This window comes from Gavia stellata, chromosome 3, assembly GCF_030936135.1.
Source record: "Gavia stellata isolate bGavSte3 chromosome 3, bGavSte3.hap2, whole genome shotgun sequence".
Classification (NCBI taxonomy): Eukaryota; Metazoa; Chordata; class Aves; order Gaviiformes; family Gaviidae; genus Gavia; species Gavia stellata.
Window position 1 is genome coordinate 10,717,046 of NC_082596.1, and position 12,694 is coordinate 10,729,739.

Here is a 12,694-nt window from a genome sequence, read left to right on the forward strand (position 1 = left end):
GTAGCTGCAAATAAGATGCCTTGATTTTGCCAATTGAATTTTGTGTAGTAACTCAGAGTCCTTGCCTTCTCCTCTTCTCCCAGCTGTGCTGTTCAGGTCACAAGGTTTTCTTCTGCAGAGAGGGGAGGAGGGAATGGGTGGTATCTTTTGTTGATAGTTTTCACTGTGACTAAAACTGTCCCCCGGCCTCGATACTGCATAGCTCTTCCCCTCCCTCCACCCTTCGCAAGTTGGGACAAATCAGTAATATTATGGCCTTTGTGATTAGAAATGTCACTGCAAAGCAGCATATTTTTTGTTAAATGCTTGTTAATCAGGATTATCTGATGTAAGAGAAGCTGCTGATAGCTGATTAAATACAAATTAATGCTGAATATTTCATGCCTCTTCAGCTGGCTCTGCAATGACATGACAGGGATTTTATATTTCCAAAACAAGTTTATGCTGAAAACAGATGCATTGCAGTATGTGGTTGACTTCACTGTAGAAGCAGAAAGAGAACTGTAGTACAAAATGGGAAGATCACTCTTTTGAAAGAAACCTTGAGATGTGACATATTGACAGGGTGGATTCTGGTACCAGGAACAATACCTGAAGGAGGAGCAACAGTGGTTTTACTGGAGACAGGTTAAATGAGGACACTCTATTTAAATTAGCAGAAATCGCTGAAACAGAAGCAGCCTACAAAACCCCAAATGGAAAAGACTTATGAACCTTTCACCGCAACAGAAAGGTGCCAGTTTTGGCCAGTTCATCATCCAGTTACTGTACTAAAAAAGGTAGACTGCTGCATAAACCTACTCCAAATGAAGTTAAAGACCCTTAGACTGCTTGCAGTAGATCTCAGTGCTGTATTTCCATAGGAAATGCTGTTCTGTCTGACTATACAAATACTGATTTTCTAAACCAGAAACTTAGTTTTGAAGCAGGAAATCTAAGTAATCCTAGAGTAAGTTCAGAAAGGTAAAAACTGCCATTGGCCAAATTTGTCTTTAACTGATGAAAACTGTAGCAATGAAGCATTTTTCCCTGTGCGCAATATACATGACACTGTAAATAAAACTCGAACCGAGACCTACTTTTTTCTGCTGCAACTATGTGTAATATGGCTCAGAAATGCAGAGATGTAATGCTCTATTTTTTTTGTGCTGTAACTATGCGTAACTTAACTCAGTAATGCTGAGATGCAATGCTCTATTTCTGCTGCTTGTGATCATGGATAGCTAATTGCCTTACTGGCTCACAGAAGAGTTGTAAGGATGCCTCTCCATTTGCTTGTAGTGTCTCTTCCATAAAATCACAAGGGTTTTTGAAATCAGCATCTTTTAATTTGCATTCCTAAAGAATTATGTAGGTTCCTTGGCACCGCAGGATTAACTTTGATTTACCCCTGGCACTGGCTTGTGTAATTGAAATACTGTGTGGTGTTTACATTTAATTGGATTCTTCTATTTGTTCAGATTCTGAAGACGAGCTGCTGCATCGATAATCTGAGGAAGGGAGTTCTCTGTTAAGACTGCAAGAAGATACTACCAACTGGTAAACACTTCCTTAGGTGTCTTTGCTTGTAGAATGTTTCTTTGTTTTCCATAATATTTTAGGCCAAGGAGTACAAAGTGTTTTGATCTGTGGAAAGCAAGAAGTAGCTCATGCAATATTTTTTTTTTTTAATTAAGTGTAGCTTACCAGACAAAAGGCTCAGCAGCAGTGGATAACATGTGGGTATTTAAATTGGAATACAAAGTGATTAAATTCCTGCTCTCACAGTAGGAGAAAAGACTAGCTTTTTTTTCTGTAGTGGGACATTAAACATTGTCTATTTGCCTTTTCCACTGAGACTAAAACAACATGTCTGGACCTCTTACTATATAAAGACTATTTGAAGTGCGATAGTACAAACACTGAAACTTCAAATCTCATGCTTCAGAGCCTGGAGAGAGAGAAAAAAGTAAACTTTAACAAAACGTCGTTTAGAAGTTGAACATTGCTAACCATGTGAATTTGAGTGTCCAGGTGCTTTGGAAGATGCCATTAATGTGCTCTTAATTATTCTATGGGTGTTTGTGGCATAATTTCCACTGAAAATAATATATGATAATAAAATTAAGGATGTATCATAATTCACAGGCATTTAAAGTCATTTATAGGTTGCCTCTAGGTTCAGAACGGTAATAGGTTTATCAGTGAAGAGCTATGACCACTTAGTAGCAGTTTACCAGCCCATAAATTAAGATGTTGAGCTACACTATTACAAGGCAATCACAAGGAAACATGAGAGTTTAGGACATCTGAATATGTCTTGGCATAGCTAAATCATATGCACACTGATAGCAGGTACCAGATTTACAGCTCACTTCTCAAATATTTAATGTTGTGAATGAAGTAGCAGGCTTTGGTATAGTGGGAGACATCCACAAAGTTGTAAGCTAAATATGCATTCGTTTTTCTTCTGTGGTTATACCCTATTATATACCTTCTATAAAGCTTGAATCCTACCCTTCTGTTTACTACTACCATTTGAGCTACAGGACTAAGTAAATTTGTGTTAGGAGAGGGTTCTTAGCCCAGAATGGGGTGATGCAGCTGGGTCCAAGGATGAATGTGGAAAGCAGCGTCCTAGCCCATAAGGAAAGATTAAACTTTTATAAGCCAAATATTTACAGATGCTTTATTAATCTTCACATGCCAGTTAATTTGCCTAAATTTTATAAGCGATCGAGGATAAGTCTATGAAGTTGTGTTGTGTAACTGTTGCTAATAACCAGGGTTCACAGAGAATATTAAAATACTTTGTTCTGTTACTCTGCCACTCTGCCCAACCTAGATTAAGGATACGAAAGTTTTGAAGGCTTATAGTGGTCAATAATGTGCATCTGTCAGAAATGACATAGTGAAAACAGTGTTTGACTTTATGTAGTCTTTTTTTTTTTTCTACAAAGATTGCCTGTATAGTAGAGCTATTTGTGAATGATAATTTCAAGAGCTTTGTTGCCTGGCTTTGTAAAATAGCAGCTTCTGACACTAAAATGTGTATCAGACTCCTTCCCACATAACCTGTTTTGAAAATGCATGTCCCTCAATTTACAGGAGAAAGAACCACTGGCATGTAGTATGTCACAATTTGAGGTACCAAAGCACTGTATTACCAGCACAGGTTTTGAACCACATTGTAATTATCTGATTGTAATTTTTAGGTTAATCCTTTGGATTATTCTGATCGTATACGATGTGAATAAATAATGTATGTCTGTCACTAAATTAGAGTGCATAGCTTGCCCTGTACAGAAAATTGAAAAGCTCATTAACTTAGCAGTGAGGGGTCCTCTGTCCATTTCCTTACTTTGGCTTCCCTTTCCACCCCATCATCCCCCCATTTCTCTCAGAGAGAAGTTTAACAGGATGGCCAGGCTGAGTGAAACTAGGTAATTCTAGAAAGTAGCTCTTTGTCTGCAACAGTGGTAAAGTATTTGTCTTAATGTAGCATTTCCTTTAGGACCAAGCAGTGTTTTTTAGCTCAGGGGTAATGCTGCACAAACTTGATTTCACCATTTCCAGCATTAACTTCGGTCTGGGAAGGCATCAGCTGAGAGCCTACCAAGCTCTACCACATTTTAGACCTGACCCCGGTCTCAGCTCAGGCCCCCGACTCTGGCAATACAGTGAAAAGAGAATGTGACAGATGAACACCGCATCCCTTGGTGCAGAGTGTGTCTGGATCTTGCATAACTGATGCCGAGAGAGAAATATTAAGCCAGCTGGACCTTGGTGTGAGGCAGACTTGCCCAAATGGTTGTGTGTAAGACATACATGCCTGTTTTATCCAGGTGGTATTTCTTTTGGTTATGATGTTTCAGCTGTCCATTATCACAGACACTGAAGGACATATAACATCTTAGTGTTTCCCCTACTTTTCTTGTATTAGCTTTTCTTTTTCATTACGTTAATTAACTTGTATGGGATTATTTTTTCAGAGTATCAGTCATTCAGAAAAGATCTTGATAATTATCTCCTGCTTTTGTGTATAATCTCTGATAATTATTCATTCTTACTTTATAACTTTATCTCTCATACGCAGCTTGAACTTGTCTGCATGCTTGAAGATTTAAAAATCTTTCCATGCAACTTAGAATTGTTCCCCTGTAATGATGATGGGGAGATGTTTTGAGCAAACTGAGATTAACATGTTGTGGAGTCCCTGTTCCAGCACTGATATTGCACCATTTGTGGATTAACAGGTTTTGCGTTTCATGCTAATTTTAATAAATATGAAAACTCCTTCAGTATTATGTTTGCAAAGTGGAAGCAAATGCATACCTGTTATTTTCTTATTAATTTTGAGAGCTCTTTGTTGTGGCTTGTATAGCGCTTGTATGAGTAGCATTTGTCTGGCTGACACATCTTTAAATGTTCTGCTTCCTTGTGGGGAGAATCTTTAAAATCTCTTCGGTAACAATTTCAGTCTTTTAGTGCAAATCCCTTAGTATGTGCTAAACTTAAAAAGAGCAGGGAAGTTTGTTTCTAGTTGTCCCCATCCCTGTGTGCTTACAAAAGGTTAGAAGTGAAGGACCTCATTCAGAAGAGATACTGTCCTGAGTAAGGCCATATTGCATGTGTTACGGACTTCTGTATGGCTTTGACTGTCTGGGAAGTTTATATAAAGTCAAACGCACTGCAAGAAATATAAAGCAAGGTTCTGTTTTGTTTTTGGTCCATGCTAAATGTTTCCTCTATTTAAACAAGGAAATAGGTGTTTAGAAATGTGCAGCTTTTCACGTGTTCTTTGAGAAGGATTTTTTTCATTTGGCAAAATCTATGTAACCAGTGTAGAAAGTGGGAAAGTTACAAATGCTTCTGAGGAACTTGAAAAGCTTTCACCGCAGAGCCTATCAGGTAACAGCAGTAGGGTAATGTGGGAACCATCAGGGATAAAAGAACAATCAGTCACAATGAGTCTATATACTGTAATACCTGAAGGAAAATGAATGTCTTTCTGACAACTGAAACCACTTCTACTTCCCATTTGTGCCACAAGTTCAAAACAATCTCCTTTGGTCATGTTGCTTTAGATATATTGCTGTAGGTTTGCCTATAAATTCTATTTGCAATTCAGCAGAGCTGCTTGAATTGATTTGTCGTCCATGTGAAAGCGGGTTTGTTGAAATGGTTCTTAGTATATGGAGGTTAAGTACTTTTTGTGGTTTTGACACTCACTATAAAATACTTCGGTAGAAATTCTGATCATTTTACTGATGCTCTACCAGCGTGCATTTATTTTGTGTTAATGCTTGTATCTAAGGCAAGAAAGAGGACTAGCATGGCAATAGATTGAGGGGCTAAAAGTTTTTGTGTAATCCTGTGTTTTTTTAAAGTCTAATAGTACATATTAGCAATTAATGTAAGTAATCCGCCTGCGCTGATGTAATGTAATGTGGTATCTTTTCTCGCACAGTGGACATAAAATTACTTAAAACCTTGAATGAAGATGGTAGTAATCTGCTAATGATCACTGACAGGGTTTTTTTAACTGTAATCAAGCAGAATTCAGTGTAGAGCTCTTTCAAAATATCCTTCCTTTACATGCAGTAGTCCTACTGCAACAGTTAGTAGAGTAAGTTTAAAAAGAAGTGAGTTTTGAATCTGGTTTAATGGCTTATTTAGTAAACTGTGTTCTGCTTGAGACTTCAGCAATGCCAATTTGTTTATGAAGGTAAAGCTGTTATTTTTCTCCATCTGTAAATAATTGCTCAGGACAACATGAACTGTTTAATTCTGTTTGTTCCATGAGCCTTCAAATGAAAGACATTAATTTAAGGGTTGTTTTGACTTTTTGAAAAGTCACTTATAATCAGACCAGCAAAATATGTAAACTTATCTCATCAGAAAGACATTTGACCTGAAAAGCTGTGCTTGTTGGGACAGGTGACTTGACTTGTGTATTACATTTTATGTGGTCTGTTCTATTAGATTAATGTCAGATGTTGCTTATTTCACTTCCTGACTTACAGAAGGACTCTTAAATGCTTGTTAAAGGAAATTTCTAGGTTTTGGGTGGGGTTTTTTTGTTGGGGTTTTTTAACTCTGTAGGGACTTGAACTATTAACATGTAGTCCTTCAGGTCCGGTTAATATTCAGCTTACTGCTTGACCACATAACTGCAGTTTTATTATTTAGAGTCATAGAATATCTCAAGTTGGAAGGGACGCATCACCATCATCGAGTCCAACTCCCTGGTCCTCGCAGGACTACCTAAACTAAACCATATGACCAAGAGCATTGTCTAGACGCTCCCTGAACTCTGACAGGCTTGGTGCCATGACCCCTTCCCTGGGGAGCCTGTTCCCGTGATCGAGCACCCTCTCAGTGAAGAACCTTTTGCTAATGTCCAGTCTGGACTTCCTCTGATGCAGCTTGCCTCCTGTTAGCTCATCGTGGAATTAAGTTTGGAAATTATTAAGCAGAAGTACTGTGAAGCTCTTTTGACTCAGTATCATTAAATTACAATGCAGGAATTAAGACCTTGTTGTATGGCTCCTGGTTTTTTTTCCCCTGACTGTTGGACAGAGCTGTTGAATGTGCACAGTGGTCCCTAGGAGCTGGGCCCAGACGTTCCCATATTGTGTCTCTTACGTTTGTTACCCTGTATTCTGTAATTTTTGTGCGTGCTTCCGTCTTCAATGTTACCCAATAAACATTTGAGGTCACAGGTTAAAATAACTTGATTAGATTCTTCTTTTCTGGACAGCTAGTGATTGATATGATTGTTTTGCGTATTCCTGTTAATCATTTTTACTGGCATCTAATCACCCATGTTTTCCTTTGTATTAGAATAGTCTGAAACTTCCATTACTGTAATATTATGGCTTAGCCAGTCTGAAATCCTCCCTTTTTTTAATTTTAGCTGAAACAGGTATCACAAATCTTTCTGTGTAGGTAGAGCTCAGGGCACTCCTGGGCAAGCTGGAGGTGCTTTCAAGAGTCTCAGCACTATGTGACAGTTACTGGGGCTGGAGCAGAGCTCCTCTCTTCCTTCTTGGCAGAAATTACTGCCTGTCCCAAGGCTCTGTCGTGGAGTCACTCTTGCACAGTGTTGCCTCCTGGCTTGTGCATGAGTTACTACTATGAAGGAGCTGCCTTAAGTGGAGCAGTACTAGGGACCTTTGGGAGAAGGGGCTTTAAAGCAAACTGCTTAGGATTCCCCTCTAATCTGCTCAGCTTTCAAGTCCATGAGAAGCAAGTGGCAAAATTTACTACTGTTGGTTTCCATAGGAAGAGCTTTTCAGGCTTTTTAAAAGCTAGTCTGTGGTCTTTGAAATCTGGAATAAACAAATCCATTGCATCTGAGCAGCAGAGGTGTTGTCTGTGAAACTTGTGTAGCTCTAAGCTAATCAGCTTAGGTCTAGATTCGTCTTACAATTTTACCTACCAGTGCATTAAGTATGGCTTCAGCTCTCAATTTCTGATACTGTTGAGGAACCAGTTTATGGTTAGAACTCGCTAAAACCAGTAAAAAGATGGTTTAGGTGGTAAGTTACTGTCTTCCCTGGTTGATTTCCTTTTCATAATAAAAGTTCCTTTCTGTTCATATGAGCTAGTATAGTCCTGAGGAAAGTGGCTTACCCTGAGCGCAGAAATCTAGATTATAAGAAATAAGGACTCCTCTGTTTGTTACTGAATAGGGCTGTGGGTCTTGGTGTTGCTCAGAGCTGGTAATATACTACTAATAATGTTGAATGGGAAAGCCCTTTTGACCTTTTCTTGTCTTACTGTTTTTATTACGCAAGTGGATGAGTATTGCTGCAAACTTCCTGGGACAGGGTATGGTTTCGTTTCTGTTATGCTGATATTGAGTCAGAATGCTCAGTCTTAAACTCTGCCATATTCCAAAGAAATTATATCATTTGTATAGCTGAGATAAAAAAAGTTGTTGAATCGCTTGGTTGGTATTCAGGAACACTTTACAACTGGGCGTTAACAGCATAACATCAAAGGAAGCATCAATTGCAGAAAAATAGCAATGTGAAGTAGTCATAGGGAAGTTAAATGTGCAATAGATAGCAAAAAGCAGTCTCATTTAACGTAAAGGTGTCCGATTATCTCTTCCTAGCTTAGGAATACTTAAGTACTTTTTTGAAGAGTGAAAACCTGAATGCTATGTAGTTCTTCAAAATTCTGCTCCTGTAATATACCCGGTACTAAATCACTTCAGGATTTAGATTTATGAAAGTTCAAAAGAAATACAGCAGATAATATGCTACCAGAAATAGCAAGTTCAGTTATTTGAATGATTGACTGTTAGACACAGGACTTGCTTCAATAATTCTTGCAGGCTTTCTCCCCGTCAGGTAAAACAGGAATTTGTGTAGCCTGGACTAAAATATAACAGTTCTACCCCCCACCCCCTGCCAAAAAAACAACCACCACAAACAAAAAAACCCCACCTCAAATTAAACAAACCAAAGAAGTCCCATCTCTGTTTTCCTAAAAGTCCTTATTTGTCTTCTGGTTACCCAACATTTAAGATTCTCAGTTCCTTTGAGAAGTGAAAAAGTTTATTTGGAAATATTTAAATTACCTTTCTGATTTGGTTAAAAAATACCTTGTACTTGGTCTTCACATTGCAGCTTTTTTTCCTACGTAAAGCTTGACAAGATTTAAAAATAAGGATTATAGTAGTTCATTTTACTGTTTCCACTATGCCAAAGTAATGGTTTGTTGTGGAAAATATACCTGTAAGTGAATGAAATAGAAATTGTCATGCTGAATATTAGTCTTGTATATGTGTGAATATCCTCTTATGCCATACAAGCTTCGCAATTCTCTGTGGTTTTCTCTCTTTTTTTTTGTTGTTTTGATAAAAGGGCTATGTGTGTATAACCCTGTCCCCCTCTTGTTAATCTGTAGTGCAGCATCTAAACTTCCTTGAAATATTTTCTTCAAAGCAAACCTGATGGCTCTTTGCTACATTCCTTTTGAAGCCGAATCTTCAGACTAAGCTTTAGAGAAAGGGAATCAGGGCTTTCTGGACCTCACTTGGAGTGAGTACGCTGAGTAATTAATTGCGCTCCTGACTTAGCACATGGAACTGAGAGTGCCACTAGATGTTTGGATGCATGGTATGAAGAGCTATAAGCTACTATAGCTGTGTAGAATATGAGTTACATTGGCATAAATGCATTTTAATCTGTGAATAAAGGACAGAAAGCATAATGCATGCTTTTGGCAGGTGTCTAACACAGGTTGAGAACTGCCAAGAAAGCTTTCATGTCAGATCCACCCTTTCTATCATTAAATTATAAACTTAAAACACAGATTTGAGTGTAGTAAGTAATATGAAATACTGTAAGACAGTATTGAGAAATTAGGAAAAGGAAAGGCTTAGAACAACACATAGACTTTAGCTTCAGAAGGATAAATAAAAATGTATGGAGAAGAAAGATTTGAGCTGAAGCTTTCTACAGCCAGATGTCAAGAAGGTATAGCAGGCAACCAGTACATTTGCTTTCTTACAAAGAACTAAGGTCACTTTGCAGTAGTGGTAGATTACCTTTGCAGAGAATTAATCTAACGTTTGATTGCCATACAGATATAACAGAATCTTCTTTTAGAATCGCTGATGTTAATGTTGGAGTTCGCATCCATTTAGCATTGAACCATGGGTTCATCTGCAGATGCCCTCAAACTTCCTTTGAAACATGATCTTAGCTATGATTTATTTTTTATAGCTTAGCCATCTGTTATTGTTACTAAAGTAAAAATCAAGTTTTATTACTAAACATTTCTTAGTGTTCCTTTTTTTATTACCCACAAGATGGGGGATGTATTTGACTTGTGGTTCTGTTTTGGACTGGGCTTGTTTTTTATGTTTTAATGTGTGCTTCTGAAAGTAACCAATTTTTGGAGTGGTTTCCTTAAACTTAATTTCAAGGCTGTAACTGAAGCAAGAGAGCAGAAGTGTCTAAAAATTGCCAGAGCAGTGCAGTCTTTGAGCCAGGGCCTGCTCCGTTCAGCAATATGCAAAGGGCAGTTAAGATTGCGGGACTGAGAACATCTGTGCTGTAGTCCACCTCTGGCTTGCACAGAGTTCAAGTTGGTGGCACTTACCAAGGGAAATCCTAGTGCAAGCTTGAACTTCAAACAAGCAATTTAAACATTTGCTCTGTGAAAGCAGCAGAGTGGATTGTGTTTAGAAGACTGTTAAAGCCTGGGTGCCTAATACCTCACGTGGAGTACATGGACCCTATGCAAGCTTTCTTTAGTAAGTGTTGTAAGCTTTATGAAGTAATTCTTTCCGAAGTTCCCTGACATGCTGAGGTACCAATCAAGTACACAGAAAGTAATTTAAATCCTTATTGCAAAGTTGTTGTCTATTCTTTCTTACAGTGTTTTCAGTTCTTAGTAGGCAGAAAAACCCAAGCGCTGGAAAGCCTGCAAAATCACCATTCTTGTAGCAAATCTTGATGGACAGTTGCTGACAAGTCTATGCTTGTGTGTAGAGGCTTCTTTATTAGTTCAGTCAGGGTTGGGCAGAAGACACTGGTTTCACACTGGAAGTTAAGCCTTTCTCTTTTGAAATCCGTTTTCATGTACTGCCGAGTTAAGCAGCATCAGTTCCAATATGAGGTGGATACCTAAAACACAGGGTTTATTCAGCAGTTAGCCAGTTATTCATTTTTTTCCAAGTGTCGTTATGCACAATGATGCCAAGTTTACTTAGTGCGTGTTTTATCTTTGGGTACCATTTGACTTGTGTCAACTACAGGCTTTTCCTCTGACAAACTGAGTGATGCTTGGTTTCGTTTTCTTCCGAAAACGAATAGCTGCAGTTTAGATGATTCACTGTTCCTCTCTAATGGCTGTAGGTGTCTTTCCGCATTTGTTCTCCAACTGTTGTGGCAATTCTTTGAATTCCTGTTGTAGTTGGCCTGAGATGTTAGCATATGCTTTGACCTTTTTCTGCTGTGGTGAAGTTAGGTTGCAAGTCAAGGTGGGGTGCGTGTAATAGAGATTCCTAGGATGGGACGCAGTAGTCTTCCTGCTGTTTGACTCCATAAAATGGTATTAAAAAAAAAAAAGGCTAAACAAAATCTATGAGCTGTTAACCCATTGAATAAAAGGTAATTTTCCTGCCCAGAGCTGCTTCTCTCTGTAATACAACGTTAAATACGTGGCTGCCTCAGAATAACAAGCAATTGAAAAAATGCTTGGTTCTGTATTATTCAATTTTCACTACCTATTAAATCATGTAGTATGCATGTCTCATCTTATGCTTGTTGGTATTCTTTCTATATTAATCTGCAGATCCACACCTTAAGAATCAGTCAGAAGGAAGCTCAGATGTTTGCAGATCCTCTCTACTAACTGGGAGAACCCAAGTAATGCACTCTGAACCTGACGGTTTTTCATTTAGATACTCTTGTGTCTGAATTAAGGTGCATCCGGAAGTGGAAAAATTAATTGTGTAAAGAATCCATCACACCATTAATTTCACATCTGGCTGTTTTTAAAGGATGTTCACTGATTATTCCCCATGGACTGCTAGAGATCTGCAAGTCAATTTCTTTTCCATTTAGTCAGTGCTTTATTATATTGCATAGTGCTAACCTCTAAATTTAAAATATCGTGTGACGTGAAGTCACACTGCGCAAAAATCAAATATCTATCAGCTTGCTAGTATAAACCAAGTTGATAGCATCGAATGTGCTCAGTCTGATTGATCTCTTTTGCATGAAGGCATGCTCATTGGTACTAAAAGATATGAATCCAGTTAATGGATTCCTGTGCTAACATCTCTTTGCCTGTTATTGATGATAGTCCAACTAACCTGTAATGCTCAGCTTTCTTGGTTGCTTCCCTTTTGGCTAATGGCTTTACTAAGCCATTCACTGAAGCATCCAGGACAAGCTACCTGAGCATCATCAGCACGCTTTTCTTGCAGGTGGTAACTGCTGATGATTATAAGTGCAGTATTCTGTCTGGAAAGATGTAAGAGCTGAGCAATTTGAGGTTTTTTCTAATAATTTCATCAGCTGGAAATATAGACATTTCTGTTAGTAATGAACTAGTGCTGTTAGGAAACATTTTTTAAAAAGTCTGTTACTCTCATTTATTTCTATAGTCTGATCATTCTAATGAATTTGGACTTCACCTTTTTCTTTATAGCTCAGTAAATTAAGTTGGATACTCACCCAAAATCATCTTAACCTGAGCTCTTGACTACCCCCAAAAACAAAATCTATTTTTAAGTATAATTTTTTTGTGTTCTTACATGTTTTGTCCTATTTGATTTTTCTTTCATTTTTTTCTTATATCAGGAAATCAGCTTGTTGAAGTAATGTTGGGTCTAACTTTGGTTTCGGTTTCTCTATTCGTAGTATCAGTTATGTTCACCCTGACCTGCAGGGGACCAATACTTTCCAGTCAGTCTTTGATTATTTTTTTTTTTGTTGCTTTGTCTCAAAAGCACGAATTGAGCAGTCTGAAGTCATGAGGAGGGGGGAACACCCCCCCCCCCGTATTTAAAATATGCCTAGTGAGAGTGGGTGAGTTTTAGGGAACTTGCAGCAGCTCTTACGAAGATAGTGCTGTTAGCCATCTTTTTGTCCTGTGAAGTAGTTGTTGTCCTGAAGTACGAGCTGTTGCTTACTACTGAGAGAGCAAAGGGAAGCTGAAGCCAACTGGCAAAGAAAAAAGCAGA

General features: G+C 38.2%; 1 protein-coding gene across 2 annotated transcripts in view; it reads left to right on the plus strand.

Moving 5' to 3' along the window:
- Positions 1–1,502: 1,502 nt before the first annotated feature.
- The window catches only part of CYRIB (CYFIP related Rac1 interactor B), a 41,440-nt gene continuing 30,248 nt past the window's right edge, over positions 1,503–12,694 (plus strand). Inside the window, exon 1 of one of the 2 annotated variants that reach the window (XM_059836281.1) lies at positions 1,503–1,539. The gene's annotated coding sequence lies outside the window, so the exon portion shown is untranslated. The remainder of the gene's footprint in view (positions 1,540–12,694) is intronic. The other variant, XM_009807672.2, reaches the window with a different exon arrangement.